At 39.1% G+C, this 9,717-nt stretch overlaps 1 long non-coding RNA gene across 1 annotated transcript; it reads right to left on the reverse strand.

Annotated features, from left to right (window-relative positions):
• Positions 1-378: 378 nt before the first annotated feature.
• On the reverse strand, positions 379-2,845 carry LOC136502526 (uncharacterized). The gene is made up of 6 exons (XR_010770616.1): positions 2,430-2,845; positions 2,226-2,297; positions 2,053-2,148; positions 1,580-1,668; positions 1,224-1,317; positions 379-1,015 (listed from the first exon to the last, which is right to left on the reverse strand). It is a non-coding gene; the product is annotated as an uncharacterized lncRNA (long non-coding RNA).
• Between the last annotated feature and the right edge of the window lie 6,872 nt (positions 2,846-9,717).

A 9,717-nucleotide genomic window follows, 5' to 3' on the forward strand; every position in this document is an offset into this window, starting at 1 on the left:
CAATATCACTATCAGTTGCTCATTTAAGAGAAAATTCATAGAACTGTAGAAGACGGATGTAGGTATATTTCACATTAAAAGAAGGATGAAAGAACATAAAACCAAACATTCTAGGTTGGATGAAAGAGGTATGCTATAGTTTGAGGACCGACTGGTAGTACCAAAAGACCGTGAGCTTAGAAATCAAATTTTAGATGAAGCTCATTCATCCAAGTTGTAGTAGCAAAATGTATCAAGATTTAAAAACCCTTTTTGGGTGGACCAAGATGAAGAAAGAGATCACCGCCTATGTCGCTAGGTGTGATAATTACAGTAGAGTCAAGGCCATTCATTTGAAATCTACTAGATTACTTCAGCTGTTGCCTATTCCATGCTGAAAATTGGAGGAAATAAGTATGGACTTTATTACAGGCCTCCCGCTGACACAACAAGGTCACGATTCTATATGGGTCATTGTAGATCGTCTTACCAAGTCAGCGTATTTTATACCGGTTAACACGGCATATCACGCGGGGAAATACGTTGAGCTGTACGTTTCTCAGATCGTGAGACTACATGGAGTACCAAGGACCATAATCTCAGACCGCAGACCACAGTTTATAGCTCGCTTCTGGGAACACTTGCACCAGGCCTTGGGAACTAAACTAATCAAAAGTTCAGTATATCATCCACAAACTTCGGAACAGACCGAGCGAGTGAACCAGATCTTAGAAAATATGTTGAGAGCTTGTGTTATATCTTCCAATGGTTCATGGGAGAAATGACTACCTTTAGCCGAGTTTTCCTGTAACAACAGTTATCAAGTGAGCATCAAAATGGCTCCTTTTGAGGCCTTCTACGGTTGAAAATGTAGAACTCCCTTGAATTGGATTGAGCCTAGAGAAAGAAGATATTATGGCATTGCCTTTGTCGCCGAAGCTGAAGAGCAGGTACGCATTTTTCGGCTGCTGTGGCTAATCTCCACGTATATTTTCAGGTATCTAGGATAATCACCTGGCTCATGGAAAGTTGTAGCCTACACAACAGTCACAATTCAGTTTTCTATGTATCATTATATCCCTTAGATATAAATCTGTGTGTGACATTTAGTTATGTGAGCAGTAAACACTATGCCAGAAAAAAATTGTATATTGGAGCGACACTCCAATCAGAAGATGGTGTATCTGAATTCCATAGAGAAAATGGTTCAACAAATATAAGAGAATTAGGTAGAGGTAACTAACCTGAACATTGACATGTAAAAGCGACACTCCAATCAGAAGAGCCCACCATGCTGGGAGAATGGTATTCCAGTGACTATCCAAGAGGAAGCTTAGTCTGAAAAGATCAATAAAAAGAGCAAATAAAATCATGCGGTTACTGAATGACCATCATTTCCAGCTGCTAGTGTGATAATAGCAAGAAAAAAACTACTGCATGCTTGGGGCAGGACTGTAGCTTTATTACAACCTGAACTATGATTAACCAAACTCTGAATTCGTTTGTGAACCATCATATTGGCAGGTACTAAGAAGTCTTATGCACCTTTGATCAGATACAAAATGGCTATGCATAGAGATGATTAATCTCCAAAACCTACCTATCCATATATCCATCGCATTGCAGGCTTGGTCTAGGCTTGCTTTCTTGCCATTGACATGACATCATCTTGTTAAATAAAGCTCCAATCTAGGAGATAAAACGAAAGGTTGTATCAATATATATGACAAAAGCAGTAAAGTCATCTAACCTTAGTTTCCAGAAAACGACAGGATCTTCTTTGTTTTCAGAATCCAGAAAAAAGATGCTAGAGTACTCTAATGATTTGAGAGGTAACAATGCCATTTTTACGCTGCTCAATAGAAACAGAACATTTGTCACTCTGCATTATTTCTCTTCCTACCTTCAACAAATATCAGTTGAAGATATTAGTGCCTGAAATTTTAGGCTCTTAATTAATAATAACATGGAGTCCGAGGATTCCGTGGACTGCCACAAATGCTCTATTAACATCATGAAATTTTAAATAATTTCCGATCCACAGGCAGAGCAAAACATGCCAACATGCAGTACCTGATTGGCTGATTGTTTGACGGTGGTCCTTGCAGCCTAGCACATCCATATAGACATTTCATCGAACTTCTTGAAGGCATCTCGCCAAGATTCTACCTGCAGAGCACATATTAGCTGTCAAATGCATTCAAGACAGATAAGCTCGGGATGGGGCTGAAGGAGGTGCTCCGAACCTTTGAATACGTCATCAGGAAGAGCAGGGGCATCCCCGGCCGTGGACACACCATCAACATCCTGCCCTTCACCTGCCCAAAAGTATAATGGGAAGATATTTTGGTGTGTGCCAAGGAGCTAAAGGCACGAGCAGTTCAAGAGAGCAACAGAATTCAACGCAGCAAGCAGCGAGGGGACAGGCGAGATGGAGAATGAACTCTCACGCTGTCGTCGAGTGCCCCGCGGAGTCGCGCCTCGGCGTCGCGGAGTGGTCGAGGTTGGCGGCCGTGTCGGCAAGCTCGGCGGCGAGGCGATCCCTGTTGGCCAGCCTCTGCCGTAGACGCGCGGCCTCGAGCTCGAGGCGCACGGCCGTCATCTTTCGCGTCGCCTCCAGCTCGTACGGGTTCGGCGGCAACGCGGCCGCCATTGATCCGGCAGGCCCGCGTCCGGCGCGGGCACGGGTCCCGGTGTAGCAGTGGCCGCAGGCCGCAGCAGCGCGGCCGCGATGGGTCCGGCAGCTCCGCCTCCGGCGCGAGCGCGAGCCCCGGTGCAGCAGTGGCCGGACTGTCCTTCGCGTGGGAGAGGATGGGGGCAGAGGGGCGGCCGGACGGACTGTCTCCATGGGCCGGACTGTCCTTCGCGTGTCGTTCCCTTTAGGAAAAGTCAAGCTTTAAAGCACTGTTTACGAATTTAACGTGAGAAAAAAAAAATACTATTTCTTCACTGAAAAAAAAAAAGTACGCGGCCAAAAGAACAGGGCCATCGTCTCTATTGGCCACACTGTCCTTCGCGTGGGAGAGGCATATAGTGATGTAGAGGATGTGTGGAGAGACAATTCATCCTATCGTAGTTATGGAAATCTATAAATAATATATGTCACTATATTACCATTTTGTTTGAATTTTGTTAAATGAAGAAATGACCAAAATAAGAGTAGTAGTTCAACTTTGGTGTTGACAACTTTATCACTTGAAATCATTTACTATCCCAAAATTATTTTTAAAGTTTTCAGATTTTGAAATTTAAATTTTAAATTGTTCAAAAAAATTGGATGGAGAAATGACCAAAATAAAGTTTATAGACCTCGATGAGTTCTACAGCTTTGTTGTTGACAATGTTTACATTCGAAATCATTTACAAGCCTAAAATTATGTTGGAAATTCTCATATTTTGAAATTCAATTTTTCAATTATTCAAATAAAGTCAGATAGGGAAATGAACAGAACAAAACTTATATATCTCGATGAGTTCTACAACTGTGTTGATGGTGACTTTTGCATTAAAATCATTTACTGGTCCAAAATTCTACTTACTGTTCCATATTAAGATAAAAATTAAAATTAAAATAAATAGTGTTAGAATGTATTGGGCCTAAAAGTATAGACTAGATTCGGCCCAAATTGAACTCTACCTCATTCTCAGCTGTTGGATCAAAATGAACTTTTACTGTTGTATTTGCTTAATTTAGAGCTTTTACAAAAAAGGTTTCAAGATTTTGAAATTAAAAAGACGTCAGCGCAGCCAAAGTCAACAGTAGCAAGCAAGGTACGGCACACGTGAAAGGCTCCAGTGTCCGGCGTCGTTTCTAAAAAAGAGCTAGATTTGGATTTCCTAGATTTTTTATGGCTGGTCTGAATTTAAAAATTCAACTAATATTTATATATAGTTAACATGCGTATCCAAAATTTAAAGAAACAAGTTGCTTGCTAATATATTATTAAAATTCAGAAACGTGTAACAAGTTACTTCACTAATCCAGCCATATTCTTGGTTCACTAATTGGTATGCACAGATTATCTCGTTTGAAGATTAATTTGTTTACTTGTTTTTCTTGTATGAACAGGTCATGCTGTCTTTATTTAGACTTGCTGAAGTCGTGGTTTTGGAAGGGAATTGCAAGTAGGCCGAAGTGGAGTGCATGTGCGTGGAAGCAAGTTATGAGCCAATTAATATTTATAGATAATAGATCATTAGTATTATGTGACTCTTAACTTTAATGTACGGTGAAATATGTTGTCATTTTGACCACTTATGTTGTCATAATGGGCTCAAAATATATCTTGTTATTTGTGATGAAATTTGCTGCTTTTTTGTTGAGACATTTTATGCTGAAATGGGCTACGATAAAATGTGCAGCCCGTTTTGGGCCGAAATGTTTTATCGATAAAATGGGCTGGCCCAACTAATCAAATGCTTGGACTAATAATAAAAATAGACACGTGGATGAAACTGGAATGCGCCGCGTGGACCAATAAAAATGTGCCACGTGGACCAATAAAAATATAACATGTGGATCAATAAAAATGCTTCACGTGGGCCAATAAAAATGTGCCACGTGGACTAATAAAAATACTTCACGTGGGCCAATAAAAATATGCCACGTGGGCAAATAAAAATATGTCATGTGGACCAATAAAAATGCGCTACATGGACCAATCAGAAAAGGACATGTCGACAAACTAGAAAAGGCCTTGTGGTCATGCCACGTCACCTGCCAGCGTGACAGATGATGCCACGTCACTTGCTAACATCGTTACATGAGTAACGCTCAGCATGATGAAAACAATTCTATGACGAGTTAGTTTTTCGTTATAGAATAAGCTACTTCTATGACGAATTTCTAGATTTGTCATAGATGATCAAGTCTGACGCAACTTCTATGACAAATTATTTTTCATCATAAATTCGTTATAAAATTAAAATTATGACGAATTTGGCTTCTTTAGTGACAAAAGTTGTTCGTCATAAAAGTGGATATTCCTAGTAGTGCAACTAGCTTGGGGAAGGGCATCCCCAATGTATCTATATAAGTATTTTTTCCTTTTGTTTTAGTATTCATAAGTCATAAAAAAATGCATAACTAAAAACAAAATAAAAATTTATAGTAGATTTCTGTATGAGCAAGGTGTGATCTTAAAAATCAAAACAAAAAAAGTGTGTGTTTAGTTTTCTGTTTTTAAGAGCTGAATAAAATAATATGGACTCTGAAGATAATCTCTTGAATGGAAATGATAAATACTTGCTCTGTTGTAATTCCTTTCAAGTACCTAGTTTTTAGCCTTGAATTATCCTGAGTTTTGGATAACATTGTTTTGATATAAGGATTTACTCTGAACTTGAAACTCGTGGGTAATTGACGAATATCATATAAATAGGTCTGAGCTACTGTTTATCTCGTTCCAAGTGATACTAAAGTTTTAGAGATTTATATTTTAAAAATATAAAAATATTACATGATAAGTTCCTATATGACAAAGCTTAAATTCCTACCAGAGCCAAATATTTTATTTAAGCTAGGAAAACTTTTACTCATATATATTGCTTGTTTTGCATTAAATTTAGTCAAACTTTATTGACCCTTTATGAGAGGTTTGTCGTGCTCTTAAAATCAAGATCACATACACACCACCCACATATGCACTACTCCTACACTGGGGGCAGGAGCAAAAAATATGCCATTTCATTTAGATCTACCCAAAAATATTTTACTCCTACACTGGGAGTGAACGCCAAAAATATGTCTGATAGGTTTTTCATCCCCAAATAAATACTCCAAGTTCTCATTGCTATCTCTCAAAAAGCTTTTTTTGCCAAAAAGAAGCATTGGGCTATGTAAAAGTTATTCATAAAGAAAAAGAAAAGAGAAACAGAAAAACTTGAGAAAAAATGGATAAGTGTCCGAGATATCTAAAACAATGGGTACTCAGATGCCCGCCTAAAAAATGAGAGAAAAAAATAAATAGAGATGGATAAGATAGTCCATGGTTTCTTGCAAAAGATTTCTAAAGAGAGATATGCTTTTAAGGACACCGTAAAATTAGGTTACCCACCATATATATATCCACCATACATATTCCATACACATACATATGTTGATTTGATTGTATGACTCAACTCTCTTTGGATCCAAAGTTTGACTTTACAATATATGTATTGCAAGTATGCTCTTTCAAGCTATTTTCACTCCTATGAGCTCCACATAAGCCTTAGTTGTAGAAAGAGAAAGGCATAACATTACTATTGCCTTGGTGAGAATCCACAAATACCACATATATTGAGAGACTTGAGAGTGTCATACAAAGGAAGCTCTAAGTTTTATTTTGAAAACCTATAAAAACTCTAGAATAATGGTTAAGCAAAGAACTTAAGACATAGTGCTTGACTTGATTGTTCTGTCTTTCAATTGCTCAAGACCCGAGTGAAGGCTAAGAAGCCCCATGGTTAAAGGTAATATGGGTAAGTTTGAAAGTCAAAATAATTTGTTATAATCCAGAGGAGAATTCTTGTTTGAAGGTAGGTATACTTTTAAGGAGTTGCTACAGTGTTTTTAAGAATCTTGAAACTCCTGATCCATTGTTGAGTTTAGCTTTGCTCAGGGACAAGCAAAAGTTAAGCTTGGGGGAGTTGTTGATGGTAGTTAACAGCCATCATAAACCATCAATATAAGGGCATAAAATGGTCACCAACATAGGTTTAGGGGTTTAAATTAACAAATTCCACAAATTCCAGAAAACCATCAAGGTGGACCCAAACTTCAGATTTAATCATAAATATCCATGCTGAAAACAACTCTAGAAGACTCTAGAAGGCAAACCACCGAAGCAGAGGGCAGATGGCTGCCAGGTGGGGCCGACCAGCGCCACTATTGGTATTTCTTAACGCATATAGAAATAATCCGCAAGCGCATGAAATTACCGTTGTAGCACTTCACCCAAAAGTATTCAGGGTATTGTATTTTCCACATAGAACGAAGGTATTCTTCTAGCTAGTTCATCCAAGGACAACAAAAGGGTAGAGTTAGTAAAGGTTGAGATGGATTCCTATGGTTATAGGGTCTATGAATAGATAAACTCTACTCTTACTCGCTTACTTCGGGCACTGGAGAACACCTGGTCTGCCAAGCATTGCCAACCTATAGCTCTACATCATACTTGGATGTGGGGGAGTACGAGGGATGGATACGGCTATCATCACCTACCGCCTACCCCTCAACCATGGAATACGAGGCAAACAAAGGTAGCCTCTAGCCTAGACACAATGTCTAAGCTATCGACTACTACTCTAGTGTGTATACAAGGGTTATCCATCTCTATTAGGGCCTTTCTACTAGAGCATTCACCGCAAGGGCGAATGATGATCCTGCAAACAAGTATGAGTAAAGATTAACGAATCAAAAGGCTTGTAGCCAAAAGAATCACGAACACTCACTTAGCGGGAGAAACCGTTGAAGTAAATATGCTCATCGAGGTACAAGTTGGGGACACCTCGATAAGTCTGGCACTTCCCTGAGCTCTCCCTCACATCTCTCCCTTACTACTCTACTAGCTATCTAGGGCCTGAGCCCCTGGAGTGAAGCTAAGAGGTGGAGTGCTCCTTTTCCTTGTGCGTTGTATCTTGTAGAGGGGGGTACCCCTCTATTTATACAGGGCTCATGGTGGTGCTTGGAGCTATTTTTGGCATGAAGCATGAGCTGCACCGCCTCTGCATGGAAGCATGCCACCGCCAGAGCAAGGGGTTGCTGAGGAGCATTGATAGGGGGTCAGCTGCCGCTTGACCTTGCCACCTCGCCACCACCTTCGCATGGTAGGCTCTGGGCTACACCTGGATTAGTTCCCAGTGGTGCTTTGCCTGGTTTGAGTTGAGTTGATGGACGTCTCCCTTGTTCCTTTGCGCAAATCAGCGTGGGAAAGCGCCTTTCAGTGAAATCTTCCATGTATTTGTGTTGTGACCTGCAAAATAATATTCTCCAAATACACGTGGAACTTGGTTAATAGCAAATGCATATGTGTTTTAGGTTTGCCAATTTCTCCTCTTTTTATGTCTTAATTAGCGGTCAGATTTGGTCATTAAGGACCGCCAACAAGCTCTCCCCCACTTACCCCTTTGCTCGTCCTAGAGCAAGGTTAGAGATAAAAGTAATCATGAGCAAAACATTCTATGATATATGGCTTACATAAGGGCAATTCCAACACATTCCTTATACAAGTGGGATTTGTGGCGTTAGCGAACATGTTTTCTTGGGTTGTCGAAAAGCGAAACAGTTCTCAGAAACAAAGTCATCTTCCCAATTTCATTTCTTAGCAACTTGGAGTTTTGGCGGTTTTTCTCAAGAAAAAAGCATAGTTCACTTTATTTTCCTCAAGTGGCACTCTCAACTCACTCAATGTTGTATAAATCCTTACCAAGGCATAGCAATGTTTTGCCTTCTTTTGTTTTCTCCTACTTCTAAAGGTTTATGTGGAGCTTTAGGTAGGGATAAACCAAACAACATACTTGGATTGCATATGTTGTAAAGTCAAATCAAAGATTCAAGGAGATAAGTGCCATACTCTAGATCAAGATGTGCATGTGTGTGGAGAAAGGTAAACTAAAACTATACTCCTTTTGTAGATATGATCTCTCCATAACTTATTATTTTGAAACATGGCTATCTTTCTTCTTTCTCTTTTTTTCAATACATGAGCCTTCATATGCTCATCATTTTTTTACTTGGACCTTCATGTGCCCATATACTTTTTTTCTACTTGGACCTTCATGTGTCCATATATTTTTTTCTCTTTTTGCATAGCCCATGTCTCCTCTTCTAAACCTCATATTTAGAGATAGATCATTATCTTTTTAGAACATGGAGTATTTGTCTAACAAATATTTTTTTGTCTACTCCCAGTGTAGGAGCAGAGTTTTTGATGGATCTAAATGGAAGCATGTTTGTGTGTACTCCCAGTGTAGGAGCAGCATGTGTATGCGGAGTGTACATGATCTTGATCTTGGGAGTATGATAAATCTCTCAACAAGGGTCAACAAGACTTGACCAAACTCAATACAATAACAAGCAGCATATGTAGAAGGCTTGAAACTTTGCAAGATGTCAAATTTGGCTTTGGTAGGAATTGCTCACCAAATGAGGAGTATGTGATACTATGGTTTTGTAATATTTTTATCAAAACAAATTCTCCAAGTACTTTGAATAGAAATGGTAGGATTTCTAAGTCAAAACTATATCACACCTCACAACAACTTAGTCAATATGATTATCCTATTAGAATATTTTCCCATAAGCATAAGTGTATGTATATGGAACAAACTTTATGCAAGCTTCTATCTTAAACATATTATGTACATGTTACTTTTCAAAATTTTAAATGAATTGTGATTTGTTGAATTGCATAGGGGCATTGTTTATCAGGAGGAGATAGCAGGGGTAAATTGAGTTTAATTTTAGTGATTAAGATTTGTATTTGTTCAAACTCAAAATTAGACGGAGTTGAGAGTTGTGTTGCACAAACCGTTGTTGAAGAAGGAATTAAGGGGGATCAGAGATGGCTTGGTTGAACTTCCAATCCCATCTAAAACTTTATGTCTTGTCCTTCATGCATGATGGATCGTGGAGATATCGAATGTGTGTTCGTCATGCTTGAGAGATCTCCCCCACACTTATTGTTGTACCTGCTTTTTATTTAACAAAGAAAAACAAAAATGGAAGCAAACAAGGGCTCTACCGGCCCAAACACC

The sequence above is a fragment of the Miscanthus floridulus genome, chromosome 14 (genome assembly GCF_019320115.1).
Source record: "Miscanthus floridulus cultivar M001 chromosome 14, ASM1932011v1, whole genome shotgun sequence".
Classification (NCBI taxonomy): Eukaryota; Viridiplantae; Streptophyta; class Magnoliopsida; order Poales; family Poaceae; genus Miscanthus; species Miscanthus floridulus.